Source organism: Armigeres subalbatus, chromosome 2 (genome assembly GCF_024139115.2).
Source record: "Armigeres subalbatus isolate Guangzhou_Male chromosome 2, GZ_Asu_2, whole genome shotgun sequence".
NCBI classification, from domain to species: domain Eukaryota; kingdom Metazoa; phylum Arthropoda; class Insecta; order Diptera; family Culicidae; genus Armigeres; species Armigeres subalbatus.
This window is the reverse complement of record NC_085140.1, coordinates 75,055,458-75,076,210: the sequence shown is the minus strand read 5'-3', so window position 1 is coordinate 75,076,210 and position 20,753 is coordinate 75,055,458. Positions and strand designations below refer to the sequence as shown.

The window sequence follows — 20,753 nt, the reverse complement described above, 5'->3', positions numbered from 1 at the left end:
AATTCTAGACCCTACTGATTTGTCTTCTACAAATCTACATATTCAAGTGCGGAGTGAGCGCAAGAGTGCGGAGAGAGAGCTCCGCAAACTTGTCAAGGAGCGGAAGCAGGCGGATAAGGACAAAGAGGAGGCAGAATCGAAAATTCGTCTCCTGTCCGAGGGCAAACGACTGGCAGAGAGCCAGGTCGAGGAACTCCGCAAAAGGATGGCTGTAATGGGCCAAACACAATTGATACGTTTGCGTGCGTTTTGACAGTTTTCCCATGGGAAAACTGTCAAACCGCACGCAAACGTATCCATTGTGTTTGGCCCATAACAGGGGCGACCCCGAAGCTGAGTAAGGTTACGCAGGAGGCGAATCTGAAAGCAGCTGTCGAGAAGTCCGCAGCCCCGAAGCCAGAGAAAAGGAAGAAGGTCGAGGAGAAGGATGGCCATCCCAAGCCGGTGAACCCAGTGCCTCCACCGTCGAGGACCACTGAAGCTCGCCGGGAGGAAGATCTACCGTGGAGGGAGGTCGTGAATCCCAAGAAGGCAAGAACGGCAGCAGGCCGCAGAGAAAGCGGCAGGCGGAGCGATACGCGCCACTGTTAAGGAGGGTAGAGCCCAGAAGGAGACGGGTGCGCCTTCCAATGTCAGTGGTAAGCGTAAAGACAGAGGCGAGGCGATTATCGTCAGTACTGACGACAAGAGCTACGCCGAAGTCTTGAAGGCCATGAGAGTTAATGACAAACTCGCTGGCCTAGGAGAGGATGTCAACTGCATCCGAAGGACGCGGAGAGGCGAGATGATTCTCGTCTTGAAGCGGGATGCTGCTCAGAAGAGTACTGAGTACAAAAAGTTGACGGAGGAAGTCCTGGGCGATGGGGTTCAAGTAAGAGCCCTATGTCCAGTTTCGAACATCCAGTGCAAGGGCCTGGATGAAGTAACCGAGGCTAGAGACCTGGGCGACGCACTGAGAGATCAATGCAATGTCAAGATCCAGGAATCTACGGTTCGGTTACGCAAAAGCTTCGCGGGAATGCAGGTTGCCTCATTCCAAGTACCTCAGGCTGAGGCCAAAAAGGTAATGGATAAGGCTAAACTGAAAGTGGGTTGGTCGGTATGATAGGAGTAAGCCTTGGCAGAAGACGGGCGTGAAAAATATATAACCGATAAAAAGTTGTCAAAACCAGTGAATAAATTTTCAAAAATTCGGAGTGAACTCGTACATCGAGAGCAGTGTAGCGGACAGTTCTTTAAATCGTTGATGGCAGAACAAAACTGGACGAATAATGTACTGGATCAACCTTGAGTAACATTTCGGGCTCTGTAATGGCAGCTCCCTCTCTGAAGAAAGGGGATGAGCAGTTTCCCCTTAATTTAAACAGCTTCGTGTGCAGGATACAAGCATGTGAAAGTAGTGATCATCGACTATCAAGATCATGACAGCAACACCGAGTCTGTTAAGTACAATTTTCATTAATTTCAAATGACAAAATTCTAGACCCTACTGATTTGTCTTCTACAAATCTACATATTCAAGTGCGGAGTGAGCGCAAGAGTGCGGAGAGAGAGCTCCGCAAACTTGTCAAGGAGCGGAAGCAGGCGGATAAGGACAAAGAGGAGGCAGAATCGAAAATTCGTCTCCTGTCCGAGGGCAAACGACTGGCAGAGAGCCAGGTCGAGGAACTCCGCAAAAGGATGGCTGTAATGGGCCAAACACAATTGATACGTTTGCGTGCGTTTTGACAGTTTTCCCATGGGAAAACTGTCAAACCGCACGCAAACGTATCCATTGTGTTTGGCCCATAACAGGCGACCCTGAAGCTGAGTAAGGTTACGCAGGAGGCGAATCTGAAAGCAGCTGTCGAGAAGTCCGCAGCCCCGAAGCCAGAGAAAAGGAAGAAGGTCGAGCAGAAGGATGGCCATCCCAAGCCGGTGAACCCAGTGCCTCCACCGTCGAGGACCACTGAAGCTCGCCGGGAGGAAGATCTACCGTGGAGGGAGGTCGTGAATCCCAAGAAGGCAAGAACGGCAGCAGGCCGCAGAGAAAGCGGCAGGCGGAGCGATACGCGCCACTGTTAAGGAGGGTAGAGCCCAGAAGGAGACGGGTGCGCCTTCCAATGTCAGTGGTAAGCGTAAAGACAGAGGCGAGGCGATTATCGTCAGTACTGACGACAAGAGCTACGCCGAAGTCTTGAAGGCCGCGATGAGTTAATGACAAACTCGCTGGCCTAGGAGAGGATGTCAACTGCATCCGAAGGACGCGGAGAGGCGAGATGATTCTCGTCTTGAAGCGGGATGCTGCTCAGAAGAGTACTGAGTACAAAAAGTTGACGGAGGAAGTCCTGGGCGATGGGGTTCAAGTAAGAGCCCTATGTCCAGTTTCAAATATCTAGTGCAAGGGCCTGGATGAAGTAACCGAGACTTGGTTGTCGCACTGAGAGATCAATGCAATGTCAAGATCCAGGAATCCGCGGTTCGGTTACGCAAAAGCTATGCAGGAATGCAGGTTGCCTCATTCCAAGTACCTCTGGCCGAGGTCAAGAAGGAAATGGACAAGGCTAAACTGAAAGTGGGTTGGTCGGTATGTCCGCTAAGTATAAGCCAACCACTTCAGACCTGTTTCAGGTGTCTTGGCAACGGTCATAAGTCTTATGACTGTAAAGAACCTGATCGCAGTAAGCTATGCCGTAGGTGTGGAGCTGAAGGCCACCAAGCTCGCACCTGTCAGGCTGCACGAAGGTGTCTGATCTGTCCCCCGGGTACAGACAACAGACACCTCACCGGTGTCCAGGCTTGTCCGGCCTCTAGAAGGATCCAGACACGCAGGTAACACAGCTGAATCTGAACCACTGCAAGGCGGCTCAATTGCTGCTACAACAGTCGGTTACTGAGTGTAAAGCTGATGTAGCTTTGCTGTCCGACCCATACCGCAACCCTGCCGGTAACGGTAGTTGGATTGCGGATAAGTCTCAGATGGTGGCCATCTGGACTTGCGGGCGATATCCCATCCAGGAGATAGTATCATCACCCGATGATGAGGGTTTCGTTATAGCAAAGGTAAACGGTGTTTACTTTTGTAGCTGCTACTGTCCTCCCAGGTGGAGTATAGTGCAGTATACTAGGGTCGTAGATATTCTTGCTGCAAAACTAACTGGCTTAAAACCGTTAGTTGTAGCAGGCGACTTCAATGCGTGGGCAGTGGACTGGGGATCCCGGTCCACAAACGCCAGAGGTCATACCCTGCTAGAGTCGCTAGCGGTATTGAACGTAGTCCTGCTGAATGAAGGCCAAGTGCCAACGTTCAGGGGACCGAACGGTGATTCATGCATCGATGTGACCTTCTGCAGCGCGGGATGGACGGTGGAGCCAAAATGGGAGGTTCATGAGGGGCATACCTCCAGCGATCATCAGGAAATTCGTTTTATGATCCGGTATACCCCCGTAGCAACCACAAGGCGGATCGGCAAAGCCGATCTAGGATGGCGCACCTCGCAGTTCAATCCAGAACTCTTGGAGGAATCACTACGATGGGAGACGCGAACAACGGGATTAAATGGCGACGAGTTAATCGATGTACTAACCCGTGCATGCGATGTGACGATGCCTAGGAGGACCAAACCTCCCGGAATCCGGCAACCTGTGTACTGGTGGACTGACACAATTGCAGACCGTCGTAGAACCTGTCTTCGAGCAAAGAGAAGGCTGCAACGTGCCAGAACAGACGCTGATAAGGTCGAGAGACGCAGGGTGTTCCAGACAGCGAGCAGAGCTCTGAACTACGAGATCAAATGTAGTAAGAGAGCCTGCTTCGAGCGGCTGTGCAGGATGGCAAACGACAATCCATGGGGAGATGCATACAGGATGGTGATGGCTAGGACCAATACCACGCCACCTGAGAAATCTCCGGGGATGTTGGCCAAAATAGTCGACGGGTTGTTTCCGAGGCATGAATCATCGAACTAGCCTGCTACTCCGTACGAGTCAGTTGACGTGGTACCGCTAGTGACTAACGAAGAGCTTATCGTAGCCGCAAGAAAACTTAAGCTCAATAAGGCGCCAGGCCCGGATGGTATTCCAAACCTGGCCCTTAAACACGCCATTCTTGCCAATCCAGATATGTTCAGGAGCTGCCTCCAGAGATGCATGGACGAAGGAAACTTCCCATATCGATGGAAACGGCAGAAATTGGTGCTATTACCGAAGCCTGGCAAACAGCCGGGGGATCCTTCGGCATACAGACCAATTCGCCTACTCGACACAGCTAGAAAGCTGCTAGAGAGGGTCATTCTGAATAGATTGTCGGCTTATACAGAGTGTGCTGGTGGCTTATCTCGCAACCAGTATGGCTTCCGTAAGGGCCGTTCTACCATCGAAGCAATTCGAGCGGTAACGGATACGGCCAAGATAGCGAGAGGTTTAAACAGAAGAGGTATTAGGTACTGCGCGTTGATTACACTTGTTGTAAACAACGCGTCTAACAATGCTAGCTGGGCAGCAATTGCTGACTCCCTGCACCGATTGAGAGTTCCGGATTACCTGTGCAGGATACTGAAAAGCTATTTTCAGAATAGGGTGCTGTTATACGACACTGATGCTGGTCAAAAGTCGATCTTAGTGTCCGCGGGTGTTCCACAGGGATCGATCCTCGGACCGGTTCTGTGGAATATTATGTACGATGGAGTTCTACGCCTAAGTCTCCCGGCCGGTGTGAAAATAGAAGGCTTCGCGGATGACGTAATGCTGGTGGTAACAGGAGACACTCTCGACGAAGTCGAACTGAAGGCTTCATACGCGATTGGCAGAGTGGAGGAATGGCTCAACTCGAGGCGGTTGTCCCTTGCACATCACAAGACGGAAGTCGTGGTAGTGCATAACCGTCATGGGCTGCAACAGGCGAGTATAAGAGTAGGGACCTGCACAGTTAATTCCGTGAGGTCTCTCAAGCATCTGGGCGTGATGATCGATGATAAGCTCAATTTTACGAGCCACGTCGATTATGCATGTCAGCGGGCTTCATTGGCGATAAAATCTTTATCACGAATGATGTCCAACAGATCGGCGGTGCATAGTCAAGTGCGTAGGCTGATAGCTGGCGTAGCATTGTCTATCATCCGTTATGGCGTGCCGGCATGGGCCGTAGCACTAAAGGCCGAGTACAATGTAAAGAAATTGATCAGAGTACACCGGCTGATGTGTTTACGTGTCGCGAGCGCATATCGCACCATATCATATGAGGCGGTGTGCGTTATAGCTGGAATGATGCCGATCGACACACTCTTAGAGGAGGATGTGGAGTGCTACAACGAAAGGGACTCGGTGCAAGTGCGACGTGTCAAGAGAGCAGCTTCGTTGCTTAAATGGCAAAGAGCATGGGACACCGCAGTCAAAGGTCGTTGGACCCACAGATTGATTCCAGATGTGTCCAACTGGGTTGATAGGAAGCATGGTCAAGTCAACTTCCACCTAACACAGGTGTTGTCTGAACATGGCTGCTTTAAGAAATTTCTACACAGGTTTGGCTTCGCAGATTCTGCGGAGTGTCCTGAATGTGTAGGTGATGTAGAATCGGCAGAGCATGTGATGTTCGCATGCCCGCGATTCGAGATAGAACGCAATGCCATGCTGCTTATTAGTGGTATGGATACAACCCCGGACAACCTCGTCGAGAGGATGTGCCGAGAGAAAGCTATATGGAATGCGGTGAACACAGCATCTCAACAGATTATGTCGAAACTGCAGCGGTGGTGGCGTCTTGAACAAAACCAACGTGTGCAGTAAGGGCACCTGTGATGCAGTGAACACTTTGCTCACCCCGACAACCAACATGTCGCGGGTGGGCTGCGGGGACCTCAGTATGTAGATATAGAGGTCATTGCGGTTCACGCGCGGTGGTTGTTGTCGGGGTGCTCGTCTCCAACGTGAGATTATGATACGGACCGTTAGGTTACTATCATAGCTTGCGATCGACAGGTGGTGAGGTAGCCACCCTTGCCAATGCCTTTGTCAAAAAACCAATTCGCTTATCAAAGTGGAAAATCTACGATCTCGGCACTACATACGGTAGTTCAAAAAATCGAAAAAACACTTAATGCAAAAGAAATTGCTCTTGTAGCATTTCTTGATATTGAGGGCGCATTCGATAACGCTTCTTATTCGTCTATAGGGTCAGCAATGTTGAGGAGAAAATTCGACCCATGCATTGTTACCTGGGTACATGCTATGCTAGCTAATCGGAAAATCTCCTCTGAGCTTAGCGGTTCATACATCACTGTTAAAGCAACAAGGGGGTGTCCGCAAGGCGGAGTGCTTTCTCCTTTGTTGTGGTCACTGGTGGTGGATGAGCTTCTAGACAGCTTAGAGAGAAGAGGCTTCGAAGTGGTTGGATATGCTGATGACGTTGTCATTATTGTACGAGGCAAATTCGAAAGTGTTATCGTGGAAAGAATGCAATCTGCCCTAAATCACACTTTTTCCTGGTGTCAAAAGTATCAACTAGGCATAAATCCCACAAAAACTTCCATTATCCCTTTCACCAAACGGAGAAAGGTACAACTGAAACCCCTTTTCTTGAATCAAACACAATTAGTTTATTCAAGTGAAGTAAAATATCTAGGTGTCATACTCGACGCAAAGCTTAATTGGAACTCTCATCTCCAATCAGTTGTGCAGAAAGGTCTCAATACACTTTGGGTTTGTTCAAAAACCCTTGGTAAAAGATGGGGCCTAAAACCAAGTATGATCATGTGGATATATAAAACTTCCCTTGTCTGGTGGCCTAAAACTAATGAGGCTGCTGCAAGGACTAAGCTCAACAAAATCCAACGCACCGCTTGCATAGCCATCACTGGTGCAGTTCGTAGTACACCCACTTTGGCCCTAGACGCAATGCTTCACCTGCCCCGGTTAGATCAATTCATAAAGCTGGAAGCGGAAAAAAGTGCTCTAAGGTTAAAGAGAACAAAAACACTGCTGTCGGGAGACCTTACGGGTCACCTCAGCATATTAAATGAATTTGCCATAAATCCCGCAATAGGAATTTGTAGTGACTGGATGGAAACGGTAGTCAATTATGACTTACCTTACGATGTGTTCATTCCTTCCCGCCAGGAGTGGGAAGGAGGTGGACCAGCGTTCCAACAGGCTCTATAAATTTCTTCACAGATGGTTCGAAAATGAATAATCTGACAGGATCCGGAATCTATGGCCCTACACCCAAAATTTCTGTCCACTTAGGACAGTGGCCCACAGTATTTCAGGCGGAAATATATGCAATATTAGAATGCGTGTTATTATGCCTGAGGAGAAAGTATAGATTTGCAAAAATATGTATTTTCTCTGACAGCCAAGCGGCACTTAAGTCGCTTAATAACTACACTTGTAACTCAAAGCTAGTGTGGGAATGCATTCTGGCTTTGAAAAACTTATCCATACGCAATCGAGTCTACCTATATTGGATCCCAGGACATACGGATACGGATCTAGAGGGAAACGAGATTGCTAATGAGCTAGCCAGGAATGGATCTAATGAAAGGTTCATTGGCCCTGAGCTCTTCTGCGGGATCTCAGACTGCTCTGTAAAAATGGAACTGAACAAATATATGGTCAGTCAAATCACATCAAACTGGAATGCACTTCCCCATACGAGCCAATCCAAAAGGCTCGTAACGATTAACCCCAAGAAAACCCAACAACTATTAGGTCTCAAATAAAAGGGATCTCAACATCTACACCGGTCTAATAACTGGACACTGCCCTGCAGATACCATCTACAAAGATCGGAGCAATCCAAACCTCAAATTGCCGCTTCTGTGACGAGGAGAGAGAAACATCAGAACACATCCTCTGCTATTGCAGTGCACTCACCCAACGTAGGTTCAAAGTTCTCAGCAAGCCCTTTTTAGGGCCTGATGACATATGGATCTTATCCCCCAAGGACGTGGTTGGCTTCATAAAGCTAGTCTCGCCAGAATGGGGGAGTCACATACTGTAACTCAGGATCTCTATTCATCAATAATAGATGGTCTTGAGTTCAGTCGATACCAAACATGTTACTGAGATAACTTGCGTATTTCACAGTAAAAGGGTATATCACAATAGTCCTAAAATCTGGACGCAGTGATCTTCACCCGACAAACGAGGAAGCCACCCTTGAAGTCGATGTTGTGTGTATTGACGTCAAGTGCGTTAGCATAGGCGTGAGCGTTCTCAATAGTCCCCCCCTGATGTATTGCTTAATTGCGGGCCGGGGGTACGGACTGGCGAAAGGGTTTTGGTTTTAGTGGGTTGGGTAAGAGTTACATGACATACCCATCCCCACACTATCTGAGTACCTCCTCAGGTGTCTGGTTGCAGATTTCCGTTTACCCTTGCTCAAGAAAAAAAAAATCTACATATTCAAAAACTTATTGTTGTTCACTGCTTTCTGCACATCACGTTGTGGTTCAGTTTTTATTGAAGTTGTATTAATATTGATTGCATTATGCGTGATCGCTCTACACCGCAAAAAATGTTTAAATTTCAACGACGTGTAAACAGGCTCAGTCGTAAAAACACATTAATTGAAATTCTAATTTGATTGAAATTTCCATTAAAATCGATGCACATATTCAGAGCATCAAAAAAGATGTAAAATTAAACGAACTCTCATTTATTTTTCAATTGCTGTAAAAATATGTCAATATGAATTTTATTTTCCATCAACAAAACTTTAATTTCGAACGATCGTGTAAATTTAAACCTGCATTAGTTAAGTGTCAAAACAACATGGTGGCAGCATGCGTTGCATTTAGTTACTCTGGAAAATAGGGATTTTTTGTCCCAAATAACCCGTTCAAGCTAAGGGTAAACAATGTTGAACAACTACGTTAATGGTAAGCACAAATTGCATGATTGTCCATTATATGAAATTCATTACTTTCTTATTTTCAGCTAGTAGTTTTGCTCCAGCTGCTATCGATTTCGGCTATAGGGAGAGGAGTAATTGCAGCTCAACCAAATGTGCATAGCAGTGGAAAGAATTACGACACCATGTCATACATTATACCTTAAATTAATCATTAGAAAGACTTTATACAACTTTTTTTTATTTTACTTGAAATAAAATTAAGTGAAATAGATTATTTCTTCTGATTATTATTTCAATTGGATTATATTATATAAGACGGTGGCGATAGAAGGGCGATTAAAAAATAGATTTAATTTTACATGCATTGAAATCATCAAACGTGTAAAATTCAACGATCTTGGTTGAATTTCCAATTCATGTAGATTTAACGTCGAACCTAATTTTAGATGTTTTTTGATGCTCCAAATATGTGCATCAAAATAAACGTAAATTTACATAAAAATTCTAACTGTGTACGATTTGCTTTTACAATTAGTTCATTAAATTGAATTAATAATCATGCCATTGTTGAAATTATTTGTTCTATACTAATCTACGCTTTCGATCTTCGGCTGCATAAACTTGAACCGATTGGTAATAATCGTTATGTTCATATACATACGAAAGGCTCATCGCGTGGTTTATGTGTCATGTGCAAGATATATTTTTCGCAACAAGTTTGTCGAATAGGAGGACGCAACGAATAGATTTTTGTTCGAATTGCGAATGGAATTCTGTTTCATATCTTTGATTGTAATTCTGTTCGAACTCCGAATCAAATTCTTTTCGATTGTTAAATGAAATTCTGTTTGAATTCAGAATGTAATTCAGTTGGTTTTCCAAATGGAGTTCCGTGCCGAACGGAATTTTGTAGATTTCTGAATGGAGTTCTCTTTAATATTTGTGAATGGTATTCTGTATGAGTTTGAAAAAAATCATTTCGATTGCCAAATTGAATTCTTTTCAAATTCTGTATAGAGTTCTGTTTGAATTCCGAATAGGATTCTATTCGATTTTCGTATGGAGTTATGTCCGAATTTCGAAATTCGAATAGAATTTTCTTGAAATCGGAATGGAATCCTGTTTAGATTCCGAATGGAATTCCTTACGCATTGCGAGTGAAATTCTTTTTGAATTCCGAATTTACTTCTGTTTGAATTCTAATTTTTTTTTTTCTAATTTCTAATAGATTTCTGTTCGAATTTCGAATGCAATACTGTTCGAATTCCGATTGGAGTTGTGTCTGAATTTCGAACGGAGCTCTTATAAAATATTGAGTGGATTTTTCTATTGGAACTTCGAATTAAATTCTGTCTGAATTTTGAACGGATTTTATTTCCGAATTCCGAATGGAGTTCTGTTTGAATACAACAGAAGTTTTTTTTATAGAGACTTTCAGCAAACTAGATCTCAATATATATTTATTTTGGCCTTTGCTTTCCTTCTATTTGAAAATCTTCAAATCTTCCTTCTCATAGCCTATTTCAAATATATCTCTTTTGTCAACTATCTTCCTCGCTTTTCATTTTGTTAGTAGAAAATGCATTTTAGACATAGCTAATTCTTTGAAGACTGGTAGAAATGCTAGTACCTATTAGGTTGGTAAGAAAATAGATTAGAGTGCGTTTTTATATGATATGTAGATTGTTCGCGAGAATCAGAAGCTTTTGATCTGCTCGTGCGGTCGATATGTGAATAGATTTTATTAATCGCAATGCTGTACTTGGAAACATGCCTCAGAGACGTTTATTTAGGAGTATCAAATTTTCTGTCGGAATTGAGTGAAGCAATCATAGTAGATCATGTTTGTTTGTTGCTTGAAAGACAAATGTTCAGCATTCAGAGGAGTTGGATGAGCGTTCGACATCTAACGGGTCAAATAACAATTTTTTGGACTATGTGAATTAAGGGTTATTAGATTTTAAAAGGGGCAACAGGGACTATGTCCAAGGGTTTGATGATCCCTCCCCAGGCCATCTGCGAGTTGTGGCGCCTGCCTAGGATGTGTTGGGGTTTGACAGTGGGCCCTGTTAAATCTCTATAAAAAGCTGCATGTATCCGCAAGTAGGCTCCGCCAAAGCGACCGTGTGCCGCTCAAAGCGCACAAGCCCAAGTCCTGGTGTTAGGTGGAACGCTAAACAGCCCTGACACAACGGCCCTACGACGAGACAGGAGGTTTGCGCAGGCCCAGGCTTTTAAAAACAACTATTACGAACGACATAGAAGATAATACGACTCGATACAATCGGCAACAACCTAGGCGACCAATAAAGGATCACGATTGGAAGCTTGGAACATGGAACTGCAAGTCGCTAGGCTTCGCAACTTCGATGTCGTAGCGCTGCAGGAAATCTGCTGGACAGGACAGAAAGTGTGGAAAAGTGGGCATCGAGCGGCTACCTTCTACCAAAGCTGTGGCACCACCAACGAGCTGGGAACCAGCTTCATAGTGCTGGGTAAGATGCGCCATCGTGTGATTGGGTGGCAGCCAATCAACGCAAGGATGTGCAAGCTGAGGATTAAAGGCCGTTTCTTCAACTATAGCATCATCAACGTGCACTGCCCATACGAAGGAAGACCCGACAACGAGGAAGAAACGTTCTACGCACAGCTGGAGCAGATATACGATGGATGCCCACTGCGGGACGTCAAAATCGTCATCGGTGATATGAACGCACAGGTAGGAAGGGAGGAAATGTATAGACCGGTCATCGGACCGGATAGTCTGCACACCGTACCGAATGACAACGGCCAATGATGCATAAACTTCGCAGCCTCCCGCGGAATGGTAGTCCGAAGCACCTTCTTTCCCCGCAAAAATATCCACAAGGCCACATGGAGATCACCTAACCATGAAACGGAAAACCAAATCGACCACGCTCTAATCGACGGTAAACCCTTCTCCGACATCACGAACGTCCGCACTTACCGTAGTGCGAATATTGAATCCGACCACTACCTCGTTGCAGTATGCCTACGCTCAAAACTCTCGACGGTTTACAACACGCGTCGAAGTCGGACGCCGCGGCTTAACATTATGCGGCTACAAGATGGTAGACTAGCCCAAGAATACGCGCAGCAGCTGGAAGTGGCACTCCCAGCGGAAGAGCAGCTAGGCGCAGCATCTCTTGAAGATGGCTGGAGAGATATTCGATCCGCCATTGGTAGCACCGCAGCCGCTGCACTTGACACGGTGCCTCCGGATCAGAGAAACGACTGGTATGACGGCGAATGTGAGCAGTTAGTAGAAGAGAAGAATGCACCATGGGCGAGATTGCTGCAACACCGCACGAGGGCGAACGAGGCACGATATAAACGGGCGCGGAACAGACAAAAGATTTTCGGGAGGAAAAAGCGTCAGCAGGAAGATCGAGACCGTGAAAAGACGGAGCAACTGTACCGCGCTAATAACACACGGAAGTTTTATGAGAAGTTGAACCGTTCACATAAGGGCCACGTGCCACAGCCTGATATGTGTAAGGACATAAACGGGAACCTTCTTACGAACGAGCGTGAGGTGATCCAAAAGTGGCGGCAGCACTACGAAGAACACCTGAATGGTGATGTGGCAGGCGAAGATGGCGGTATGGTGATGGTCCGGGAGAACGCGCGCAGGACATGATTCTACCGGCTCCGGATCTCCAGGAAATCCAGAAGGAGATCGGCCGGCTGAAAAACAACAAAGTCCCTGGGGTTGACCAACTACCAGGAGAGCTATTTAAACACGGTGGTGAGGCACTGGTTAGACCGCTGCACTGGGTCATTACCAAGATTTGGGAGGAGGAAGTTTTGCCGCAGGAGTGGATGGAAGGTGTCGTGTGTCCCATCTACAAAAAAGGCAATAAGATTGTAGCAACTACCGCGCAATCACATTGCTGAATGCCGCCTACAAGGTACTCTCCCAAATTTTATGTCGTCGACTAGCACCAATTGCAAGGGAGTTCGTGGGGCAGTATCAGGCGGGTTTTATGGGCGAACGCTCCACCACGGACCAGGTGGTCGTCATTCGCCATGTACTGCAGAAATGTCGCGAATAAAACGTGCCCACACATCATCTATTCGTCGACTTCAAAGCCGCATATGATACAATCGATCGAGAGCAGCTATGGCAGCTAATGCAGGAAAACGGATTTCCGGATAAACTGACACGGTTGTTCAAAGCGACGATGGATCGGGTGATGTGCGCAGTTCGAGTTTTAGGGGCATTCTCGAGTCCCTTCGAAACGCGCAGAGGGTTACGGCAAGGTGATGGTCTTTCGTGTCTGCTATTCAACGTCGCTTTGGAAGGGGTAATACGAAGAGCAGGGATTAACACGAGTGGTACAATTTCCAATAAGTCCGTCCAGCTATTTGGCTACGCCGACGACATAGATATTATGGCACGTAACTTTGAGAAGATGGAGGAAGCCTACATCAGACTGAAGAAGGAAGCCAAGCGGATCGGACTAGTCATTAACACGTCGACGACGAAGTACATGATAGGAAGAGGTTCAAGAGAAGACAACGTGAGCCACCCACCGCGAGTTTGCATCGGTGATGAAGAAATCGAGGTGGTAGAAGAATTTGTGTACTTGGGCTCACTGGTGACTGCCGAAAATGATACCAGCAGAGAAATTCGGAGACGCATAGTGGCTGGAAATCGTACGTACTTTGGACTCGCAAGACGCTCCGATCGAATAGAGTTCGCCGCCGTACCAAACTGACTATCTACAAAACGTTTATTGGACCGGTAGTTCTCTACGGACACGAGACCTGGACGATGCTCGTGGAGGACCAACGCGCACTGGGAGTTTTCGAAAGGAAAGTGTTGCGTACCATCTATGGTGGGGTGCAGATGGCGGACGGTACGTGGAGGAGGCTAATGAACCACGAGTTGCATCAGCTGCTGGGAGAACCATCCATCGTTCACACCGCGAAAATCGGACGACTGCGATGGGCAGGGCACGTAGGCAGAATGTCGGACAGTAACCCGGTGAAAATGGTTCTCGACAACGATCCGACGGGCACAAGAAGGCGAGGTGCGCAGCGGGCAAAGTGGATCGATCAGGTGGAAGATGACTTGCGGACCCTCCGTAGACTGCGTGGTTGGCGACGTGTAGCCATGGACCGAGCCGAATGGAGCAGACTCTTATATACCGCACAGGCCACTTCGGCCTTAGTCTGAATAAATTAATGCCGCCTACAAAGTGATATCCAAGATCATCTTCCGTCTTCTGTCACCACATTAGTGACAAGGTGATGGACCTTCGGTGTCATGCGGAGAGCCGGGTGTAACAGCGGATGTCATGGCCAACATTTGCAACTATGGCAGAACTGTACACCCGCCTGAAATGTGGAGCAATAAAAGTTGAAATGCCTCTGGGCGGAACCAAGCGCGACACGGTCCGCCTGGGAAGCAGTGTTACGATAGATGGAGATACCTTCGAGGTGGTTGATGAATTCGTCTACCTTGGATCCTTGCTAACAACTGATAATAATGTTAGTCGTGAAATACGAAGGCGCATCATCTGTGAAAGTCATCATCATCTGTGAAACTGCGGTCAATAAAGATTTACCACCGCACAAAATGTGTCATGTCAATAAAGATTTATCACCGCACAAAATGTGTCATGTACAAAACGTTGATAGGGCCGGAGGTCCTCTATAGACATGAAACTTGGACCATGCTCAAGGAGGACTTGAAAGCACTCGGAGTATTTGAGAGACGGGTGCTTGGGACCATTTTTGACGGTGTGCAAGAAGAAGGTTTATGGCGGCGAAGGATGAACCACGAGCTCGCTCAGCTCTATGGCGAATCCAGCATCCAGAAGGGCTGACCAGATGCAGAATGACTTGGCGAGCGTGGGGCGATTTAGAGGATGGAGAGATGGGGTCTCGAACCGTGTATTGTGGCGTCAAATTGTTGATTTAGTGTTATCTGTTTAGATGTAAGTTAAATAAATAATAACTCAAAGTTTTCCAAACCATAAAAAACAAATAATTTAGGGCGCTAAACTATTGAAAAAATGAATTTCACCAAGCACTGCTAAAAATCTGTAAACCAACCAATCCCGTACGTGCATCGCAATCACAGCAAAATCGTGCTATTTTCAGGCTGGGCACTGCTCCTCAGTGCAATCAAGACTTGGAGCAGGCACGGTGGCCACACAAAGGCGCATTGTGAAAAGAAAATAGAATCTTTTCAGGACCAACACTTTATAAGGAGAAATTGTTGATTGCAAAAATGGTGTCGGTTGTTGTGACGACGAAAGCCACCTCGCGGTGGAGTTTACCTAACGCCAACTACGATACGATAAAAGCTGCAACGTACCGATTTATGACAACTTTCGCCGTACGGTGAAGAGGGAGAAATAGGTGATGACAAGAAAAATACATAAATTGGTATGTGGCTTAATGTGCATTGAAGTGCGATAATTTCTAAAAGTGCTAAAATCAGCCTATTTTATTGTATTAATCCTACCCAAATCTATATACATCTAAAATTAATAGTAAGTGGTATGAATTTATATACAAATAACATTATACTTAAAGCTATCATACAAAATTTGTTATTCTAGCAAAATGTCATTTTGAAAATTTGTAAGTAACAATCAATTAATGCAGTCTCATTTGTATTCTAACCCAATAAACTTACTGCTAAAGTATATCCCACAAATCACCTGTGTTTTAAATTGGTTCGGGATCGCTCTAAGAGTTTCGGTGACAACAGTTGTGGTCCCGGGACAGTTCACCATGGCGATGCTGAAAATTTATTCTAATTGGTGGTGTCCTAGTGGACACAGCAGTACCACAAGCAAGCGTTCGTTAGGGAGAAACGCTGCAAATATTTACCAGCAAATCATTGAGAGGCTGACATTGGCTTCATTAGCAGTGAAGCGAAGTTTTTTTTCGAGCACTAATTTTGGTTTTGTTGCTGTTAATGATTGGCAAGGTGTATTATTGAAAATGAATCGATCCTTGTTCGGACCACTATTACATACAAGAGAATGTTACAGAAATTTTCAAAAAACAGCAGATAATTTAATGTAGTCAAATTCAATGAACATTATACATTTTCTTGCACTAATAATAATTCATATAGAAAAGCTGCATTGAACGCCTGAAGACTGTAGTTCAATCGTAACGATCAATTTTACAAGAACTGAATGAGTATCACAGTTCTTGATCGTATAGGTTCCACCAAACATACGCGACGAGACAATCGCGACGGGATTCTATCGCATGGCGACTGCGATTCTGTCGCAATTGGTATTTAAGCGTGAATGAAACTTTGCCTGCAGCGACCCAACGATAGAATCGCAGCGACTAGTTGTCGCCGTCGTGGTGATGAAATCGCTTAGGTCTAGGGGAGCCTTAAATGGTGTTATCTCGCTGCAAATCACAGTTTTTCGATGTTTCTCCAAATATTTTTCCATATAAACTCCCAATGAGCTTAGCACCGCCCAAAACGTTGTTCTATTTGGCTGAAATTTTGTCCAGGTCATCAGGACATCAAAAACAATAGCTTTAGAAGGCGGCCCATCAAAAAGTTGAAAAAGTATTTTTTGAGCCAAGCATATTCAGGTATTTTACATTTTACGTAATCCTACGCCCAACTGGCGGTCGTGTCTAGGATACAACCCTCTCGTTGGTTTTCCGATAAGACTTCACAATTTGCAATATATTTTCAGCATCGCCACTAGCGTGGACATTTTACTTGAGTGCTGCTGCTGCTGGCAACGGTCACTCCATGATTCTTTTTCCGCTGGGAACGCTGGTACCGGCGTCACTGTTGCTACCGACGTTGATGTGCGGCTCTCGTGTCCGCTGCCTGTGAAGTCTTAATTCAACTAAGGATTGGGGCTCATCCCGTAAGTTATACGATTTTAATTACTGTGGTTGTGATTGGTTGATTTGCCAATATTCAACAGTTTCTGGCGAACTTAATTTTTTCAATAGCTTACCGCTTTCAATCCATTATTTTGAATAGTGACGAAAATCTTAAGAAGTTTCTCGATAGATTGATACCGAAGTTTCCAAAATCGGTTGAATTATTAGCCCATACTTCCTGGCCACTTTCGTGACTGTCTCAAATTAGAATCGGCAGAATGACCATCATATCTTCCCGAAGGGACATAATTTCACGTCAAAAGAAATGTTTTTCAACGGGGCTTTATTTAAGATGGGTTAGCGAAAAAAGATCGAAAGACAAAAGGACGGAGACCAAAGGTCGAAAGGGGAAAGGGTCATTTGGCCAAAACTCACTTTTCATTTTTCTCTTCTCACTGTAAAAAGTGAGAAGCGCGAAGTTAGTAGTGAGACATCTCACTACTCACTCCGCACTATTCACTTTACACAATGAGAAGTGAGAAATGAGACGTCGCACTTCTCACTGCTAATTTCTCACTTCTCGCAATTAAAAGTGAGAAGCGCAAAATGATTAGTGAGACGTCTCGACCCAAACGACCCTTTCGGCCAAATGATCCTTTCGGTCAAACGACCCTTTCGGCCAAACGACCCTTTTGACCAAATTACCCTTTCGGCCCAACGATCCTTTCTACCTATTGACCCTTTCGGACAAATGTCCCATTCGACCAAATGATCCTTCCGACCAAATGACCCTTTTGGCCAAACGACCCTTTCGGCCAAATGACTTTCGACCAGATGGGTTTCGGCCTAATGGGTTATTCGGCCTATTGGCATTCGGCCAAATGGCTTTCGACCAAATGACACCTTACTCGTTATCAACTCGTTCTTGTTTCGATATTTTGTCCCTTTCGATCGTTTGTCTCTTTCGACCTTTTGTCCCTTTCGACCTAATGTCCATTCGACCTTCTGCCCCTTTCGACCTTTTGTCTTTCAACCTTTTGACATAGATTCATTTGCATTATTGCATGATTTTTACGTGTTATTCTTTGATGGATGCATTGAATGATCTGTAATCAAAAAAGTGCGCTTTTATTGAGTATCGACGTTTTTTGGGGGGAAATCATGTTTAAGTGAATGAGCGAAACGATGCGATTCTGCCCGAACAACCGAAGCGCAATGCCCTGCCTGCAAAATTGCAGGCGATCGTGCATGATGCCTTGATGAGTGAAATTTGAGTATGATTCTACAGACACTTGTGTAGCCTTTTAAAGAAATTAAATAAGTTGACAAAAAAAATTACCTGTCTATCTCCCAGGATGGAGTTCTTTCGAGTCAGCCCTATTACACCACCCAGGGTAAGCAGGATCACTAAGTAAAACATATTCATGCTCCATAGAATGATAAAAAAGCAAAAGGTTATTGATATCGTGACTGACCGAAACATTATTTGCTGGCGAGGCTAGTGGAAACTAAATGTTAGCGCAAAATCCTCATTTGAACAGCTATACAACCGGGGGAAAGACAAAATGGTTTAGAGATAGGCCAAATTTTGACGAAATTCGAATTAGCAGAACATCGGAAACAGGAAACCATCGGATATAAAAATTCTTTAGGGTTTTCTGTCCAGAGTAGATGCAATATCAGATTGGGATACGGGCCTCGGAAATGTTGTGGCTTGTGGGGTTCCCGAGTGTATGTTCCAATTACATTTTTTCTTCTGCTTGTCATTATTTGTGACATGATCCTATTTATATTACTTTATTCTTTCTCCAGAAACTAGAATTAATTCTCTGAGCAATGCTGGCCGCAGATCGACAATCGAAAGCCATGCTAATTTGAATTTCGTTAAAATTTCGCCTATCTCAACCTTTTTGTCGCACCCACCAAGGATAATAAACAGAGACTGAAAGCTGAAAGCTGAAATTGCTCGATGATTTGAAGATAAGTATGTCTACCCTGTGGGGCCCTCCTTAGCGCACGGCACGGGTGAGACGCGCGGCTACAAAGCAAGACCATGCTGAGGGTGGCTTGGTTAAATTCCCGGCGCCGATCTAGGAAATTTTCGGTTTGGAAATTGTCTTGACTTTCCTGAGGATAAAAGTATCATCGTGTCAGCCTCATGATATACGAATGAAAAATGGTAACTTGGCTTAAAAACCTCGCGGTTACTAACTGTGGCAGTGCTCAATGAACACTAAGCTAGGAGGCAGCTCTGTTCCAGTGGGGTTGTAATGCCGATAAGAAGAATGTCTACCCTGTACTTGTGCTCGAAGGATATGTTATAAAATAATAACTTTCCATCCGATTATCCTCCTACAAGATTTTTTGACGAATGTTGAATTACCATGTAATTTGGTCGAAATGTGTCTGATTCACCAACATTCCACTAATTCATTCGACAACACTAATAGGAGTGAAGCATCCTTAGTACATCCTTAAAAGTTTTCTCACAATCAACAATTGAAAGTTATGTGCTTTAATACAACTTCATAACTGTGTCAAAAGGATTGCCCATGGAATGCATTTCGTTATGAGAAAATCGGTAGTAATTTGATTTAAAAAATAAACACATGAACTATTTGAAGATGAATATGTATGTAATATGTGGGGATATACAAAATTGTTTTTTTTTTGCTTTTTTCAGTAGTGAGCAGCAGTCTTGTATATGTGGAATTAAATATATGCAGCCTACAATATTAGAAAGCTGGAAATCATCCCTCTAAACACTATAGAAACACACAACACGAAATGAAGATAGAACAGAATATTGTATATAAATCATATCACATGTTTTCTTCTTTGAATCACTCGGCTGTTGGCATTCCTTCTAGAAATGCCATACATTATCTAACCCCGTCTTCTTCGGTTAATCTTCACTCATAACTGTTTTTATGGATTTTATTAGTTTCAATTAACAGCAGCGTAGATCGTTCTTCTTTTACTGCATCTTCCGCACAGCTCTTACGGTTCTGGATCGTCTCACTTGTTCCTGTCTTATCTCGCGCTCCTTTACCAGTGGCTCCGACACGTTTTCTCCCGTTTCTATCAGACACAACAAGCTCCGACCAACACTAACAACTCCCGAGCAGTGCCACTTTTCAATTATATTTACCAATTATCTCAATTGAGTGCAGTTTATTCTTCACGCTGCTGCCGTTTGCCCCCTCGTGCCCGATTATAATCCCGTCTTGATTATTTTCAATTACGGCAGCAATTCAGGAATGGGTTCTTCGCCGTGACCGTTTTTTTTGCGTCGTCGCCATCGCAGTCGTTCCCCACGGTTCAATTCATTTCTATCCTTTTCAAAGCATCTTCTCGAATTTCCCAATCCATTATCGGTACCGAAAAAAGAGCACCCACTAAGTCAAACAAGGATACTGCGGAGATTTTCCTCCATGCGCCCACGCTTCTTATCGGCTTCTCGTCCGCACTGTTAGCGAAGCTGATTCGAACATCCCCACCCACTATCTCCAACGTTTTTCTTTTTTCACTTCATCCCCACCCGTCCGTGTGGCACACTTCACAAACCCCCCGCCGAAGAGGACCCCCTCGTAGAAAATTTTCATCCGCCCCGAGATAAGGGTAAAAATCAGTGACTCACTTCTTCCAATCGTCAAACACCACTCGAGCAACACCAGAATCACTGTCACTAACTTTTCCTCTGAACCGGCCGAGGAGCGAAAATCCGTCGCAATTGACCAGGACGATGGCTCACACTATTATGAGGTTCGGTGTTGGCGCTGTTCTATGCGGGACGGACCAGCCACCCAGCATCGGTGTTCGATGCTCTCGATGTCGCTGCACCATGGTCGCTCTTTCTCCTGCTCTTGCTTTGGCGGAGATTATGCTTCCAGTTTCTCTTCGTCGAGTATTGAAGGTGGGCTTAGAAAACATGGGATGCAGTGCATACCATACTTATGTAGGAGCAATTGCGAGAGAATCGATGAATGCATAAATTAGTTTCCTCAGAATAATACGGTTGACAATTGACGGTTCTTTAATAGTGTTGTGGGCTTGGTATTGAAATCAAACGGCT

The 20,753-nt window shown here is 45.1% G+C and overlaps 1 protein-coding gene across 4 annotated transcripts in view; it reads right to left on the bottom strand.

Annotated features, from left to right (window-relative positions):
• Positions 1 to 20,476, bottom strand: part of LOC134209155 (protein FAM133A) — a 302,610-nt gene extending 282,134 nt beyond the window's left edge. For all 4 annotated transcript variants that reach the window (XM_062685134.1, XM_062685135.1, XM_062685136.1 and 1 more), the window contains exon 1: positions 20,319 to 20,476. The gene's annotated coding sequence lies outside the window, so the exon portion shown is untranslated. The remainder of the gene's footprint in view (positions 1 to 20,318) is intronic.
• Positions 20,477 to 20,753: the final 277 nt, after the last annotated feature.